This window comes from Silene latifolia, chromosome Y (genome assembly GCF_048544455.1).
Source record: "Silene latifolia isolate original U9 population chromosome Y, ASM4854445v1, whole genome shotgun sequence".
NCBI lineage: Eukaryota > Viridiplantae > Streptophyta > Magnoliopsida > Caryophyllales > Caryophyllaceae > Silene > Silene latifolia.
In genome coordinates this window covers 410,662,637-410,667,559 of record NC_133538.1, presented here as the reverse complement: position 1 = coordinate 410,667,559, position 4,923 = coordinate 410,662,637, and the positions used below count along the sequence as shown (strand labels likewise).

At 40.2% G+C, this 4,923-nt stretch overlaps 1 non-coding gene across 1 annotated transcript; it reads right to left on the bottom strand.

The window, feature by feature from the left end:
• Nucleotides 1–1,291: 1,291 nt before the first annotated feature.
• Nucleotides 1,292–1,398, bottom strand: LOC141636141 (small nucleolar RNA R71). Its single transcript, XR_012540774.1, has one exon. It is a non-coding gene; the product is annotated as a small nucleolar RNA R71 (small nucleolar RNA).
• Nucleotides 1,399–4,923: the final 3,525 nt, after the last annotated feature.

The following is a 4,923-nucleotide window of genomic DNA, read 5'->3' as shown; positions in this document are numbered from 1 at the left end:
TTCCGGTAATCAATTAATCTTAGTTCTTCATTTATTTTCATTTAATTTATTTTCGTTCTTTCTCCTTTATCATTGCAAGTCGTACGTTTAATTATTATTTACTTCGTTTCATCATGTTTAGTTTAATTTCCATTATTATTGCCGAGTTTATCATTACAGTTATGCGTAGCTAATTTCTTTATGCTGGGATTTAGGGGATCCATGGTTATGTGACGGTATTTAATTAGGATATTAGATCTGGTGTAACTACCGTGTTTTAATTGTTAATCGTAGCAATTAATTTTATTTAATTAGTTGAATGAATGAGACTAGTTATTTAATCTGGTAAACTCCGACCTAGATCGAGAGATTGGAGAGAGTGAGACCTGCTACGAACAATAGAATACCCTAATAAGAGCGAAAGTATATTAGAAGCATTCTAGGGCGAATAGCAGACCTAGATGACCTTTTAATTACCCGCCAGACCGTAATTATGCTGATCTTTGACCCTTACTTTTGACCGTTGTTAGACCATGGTGAACCGACAATCCTAGCTATCTCCCCTTATATTTTTAGACTCAATTACTACTCTTTATTTCTCTGTTCTTCACCACTTTAGTATAGTAAACAAACAAACAAACCCCCCATTTTTTTTTACTTAGACAGACTATAATTTGCAGCTAGAACACATTTTTCTCCCTGTGGATACAATCCTGACTACCTCTACTGCATTAGTTTAGATCGGTTGGTTTATTTTTAATAGGTGTGCGATTTAGCCTGTCAAATTTTGGCGCCGTTGCTGGAGAGGCAACAATTTTCTGTTTGCTTATTTTAGTTTCTTTAGTGTTTTGTTTATGCCCAAGTCTCACAGGTGTTTTGTTTAGTGTTTTGTTTCCTTTCTTTAGTGTTTTGTTTATGCCCAAGTCTCACAGGTCCAAGCTTGTACCATTCGACTCTGAACCAGAAAAGACTTTCCGAGCTAGATGAAATTTTTGGAAGGAAGTCCGTCAAGCAGAAGACTTGAGTACGCTTGATGCTGCATAAGCCAGTTTTATTGCAGAAAATCAGTGTTTTGAAGAAGACACTTCAATTTCTGCCACTACTACAATCATGTAACGAATCTCTCCATATGTGTAGCAGGGTCTTCCGTAGGTCCTAGGACCAAGTAAAACAGGTGCTTTTCCCATTTTCTCTACGAGACGGTGCTGCAGAGTGGCTGCGTGATTTAGACATGGAAGATCAGGGGGTTACCGACTAGAATAGCTTAGCTCTTGCCTTCTACAAGGGATTTTTTCCGCCACAAAAGACAAATGCCCTGAGAAATCAAATTACAAGCTTCAAACAAAGTCCCACTGAAGACTTAAACAAGGCATGGGTTCGTTTTAAGAGATTGGTTCGTTCATTACCTCACCATGGGTTTCAGAAGTGGTTTCTCTGCAACCAGTTCTACAATGGGCTGTATGATGACCATCGGGCTCTACTCGATTCTTCAGCCAATGGGAGATTCCAGGACAACACTAATGATGCCAATGCCTGGAAATTAATTGATCAGATAGCTACCCACACTGCCAAATATGGGAACCCTAGAGGTAGTACGAGAGGGGGTGGATCAGATGGAGCTGTTGCAGCTCAGTTAGAGGCATTGACTGCCCATATTGCCGAACTAAAGACAGCCCAGTCTTTGGGAAACCAGCAGACAGATCATGCCATGACCCAACAGGAAACCCCTTGTGAGCGACGTGGTATTGCAGGACATGGTGCAGTTGAATGTATGAGCACCATAGAGCAGGTCCATGCTTTTCAGTCCTTCAAACAAAGTACACCATACTCAAATTTCTTTAATGAGAGGACTAGGGAGCATTCAAGTTTCTCTTACCGAAGCCAGAATGTTCTAAATCCTACTCGACCACCGCCGCAAGGTCAGAACCGGTTATACATTATCCCTCAACCACAGGGTGGTTATCAGAGGAATAATCAAGGAGGTCAAAAACATCAGAATAATGACCCGTCTGACATTAAGGCCATGCAACAGCAACAGATAGCGGCCTCACAGAAGCAGAAGGCCCTTATTACTCAATTAATGGCACATAATAAGATGTTGGACAATCAAATTACCTAATTATCCACTTCAAGTAGACAACCACGTACGTTGCCATCTCAGCCTGAGAAGCCGCATGACACGGCTAATGCAATTCATCTTCGAAGCGGTCTTACTTATGATGGACACGTGATGCATGAGGACGTTGAAGAGGTCATAATTGAGGATTTAGATGTGGATGCGGAAGGAAAATACGTTGATGAAGCTGCTGTAACGTCTGAAAAAAGTTGATCGACAGAAATTGATGGTCGATCGACTAAATCTGCAAAAGTGAAAAATGAGAAAATTGGAAAAAGTCGATCGACTGAGCTAAATAGTCGATCGATCGAGCCTGTTAGTCGATCGACTGGTTCTGATGGTCGATCAACTTTTTCACCCAACGGAATTGCTGATTCGTTACCTGGTACAGATTGAACGCCTCTTAATACTGATAAGGCATCTAATTATGATAAAGGGAAGAGTAAAGCTGCTGATCTGCCAATCGTTATCAAGGTTCCTTTTCCGGGGTGCCTAACGAACATAAAGGTCGAGCAACAATTCAGTAAGTTCTTGGAGGTCGTCAAAAATCTTCAGGTAACTGTACCATTAACCGAGCTAATTACCTAGGTACCCTCCTACGCTAAATTTATGAAAGATATTCTGACTCGTACGAGGAGCTTTAATGAAATAGAGACCATTGCTTTTACAGAAGAGTGCAGTGCACTTCTACAAAGCAAGTCTCCACCCAAATTGAAGGATCTGGGTAGTTTTTCCATTCCCTGTACCATAGGCACTCATGTAATAGATAAAGCATTATGTGATTTTGGTGCCAGTGTCAGTGTCATGCCCTATTCAGTTTGCGAGGAACTGAATATGAGGCGTCTTAAAGTTACCAACGTGACCCTACAGATGGCTGACCGTACAGTTAAGCGACCTCTAGGTATATTAGAGGATGTCCCGATTAAGATAGGTAAATTTTTATACCTGTTGATTTCATTGTGTTAGATATGGCTGGAGATACTCAGATTCCTATAATCTTGGGTAGACCATTTTTGCATACGGCAGGGGCTATTATTGATGTCAAACAGGAACGTTTGACTCTCGAGGTAGGGGATGATAAGGTGACTTTTAATTTTGCTAGCACGCTGGCTAAGCCTATGATAGAGCATATATGTTATGCTATTGACATTATAGATGAATCTATTTTTTATTATTGGACGGGATCTATTCTTGGGGACCCGTTAGAAGCTTTAATAGCTCTTGATGATTTTGCAGAGGATGTACAGGTTGATTACAGGACAATGAAAGCTGCTCTAAAAGGTTAGGAGTTTACTATTGAGAAAGGTGAGACGATAAATGCCATAATGGAAACCTCTTTTGCTGCTGAGGTAAAGATACCAGAGTGTAAAACCCTTCCTTCTCATCTTAAATATGTATTCTTAGATGATTCCGAGCAATATCCTATTATTATTAATGCTAAACTTGATGATAACCAACTTTCTGCTTTGTTGGTCGTTCTTAAGAAAAATAAGAAAGCTTTAGGATACAGTTTGGATGACCTTAAGGGCATCAGTCCTGACATTTGTATGCACATAATTGAGCTAGAGGAAGGACATAAACCTTGCCAGCAGGGTCAGCGAAAATTGAATCCGAAGATGCAGGATGTTGTTATGGCAGAAGTGATGAAACTACTTGATGCAGGTATTATTTACACCGTTGGAAACTCCATGTGGGTAAGTCCGGTTCAGGTAGTCCCAAAGAAAGGAGGGACTACGGTGGTGAGAAATGAGAAAAATGAATTAATACCAACTAAAGTAGTAACAGGTTGGCGGATGTGCATTGATTATAGACAGTTAAATGCCGCCACCAAGAAAGATCACTTCCCCCTTCCTTTTATTGATCAGATGGTACAGAGATTAGCCTCACATAAATTTTTCTGTTATTTAGATGAATATTCAGGTTTCTTTCAGATCCCAATCCATCCTGACGATCAGGAAAAGACTACTTTTACTTGCCCGCATGGTGTTTTTGCTTATCACAGAATGCTATTTGGATTGTGTAATGCCCCAGCTACCTTTCAGAGGTGCATGATGGGAATATTTTCTGAGTATATAGAGTCTATTATGGAGGTATTTATGGAAGATTTCAGCGTATATGGTAATGATTTTGATGATTGTTTGACTAACCTTGAGAAAGTTTTGCAGCGATGTATTGAGGTTAATTTAGTGCTGAATTGGGAGAACTGCCATTTTATGGTCAACAAGGGCATTGTCCTTGGGCACTTAGTATCTGGCCAGAGTATTCAGGTTTATAAAGCAAAGGTGCAAGTGATTGAGAAATTACCTCCTCCCGTTAATGTTAAGGGAATCAGGAGTTTCTTTGGTCATGTTGGCTTTTACCGCCGGTTCATTAAGGACTTTTCTAAAATTTCTAAACCACTTACACAATTGCTACTTAAGGATGCTCCATTTAACTTCATTGATGAATGTCTTATTGCTTTTAACAGGTTGAAGCAGGCCTTGATTACAGCACCAATCATTCAGCCTCCAGACTGGGAGCTGCCTTTTGAGGTTATGTGCGATGCTAGTGATTATACAGTTGTCACGGTGCTAGGCCAGCGGAAAGACAAAGCTATAAGTGCTATTTACTATGTGACCCGAACTCTGGATGAGGCTCGGGTGAAATATGCAACTACAGAGAAGGAGCTATTAGCTGTGTTATACGCGCTGGAGAAATTCAGGTCTTATTTATTAGGTTTGAAAGTTACTGTACTTTATGACCATGCAGCACTGAGGTACCTATTTTCTAAAAAAGAAGCCAAGCCAAGATTATTGCGATGGATACTCCTTCTTCAGGAGTTTGATTTT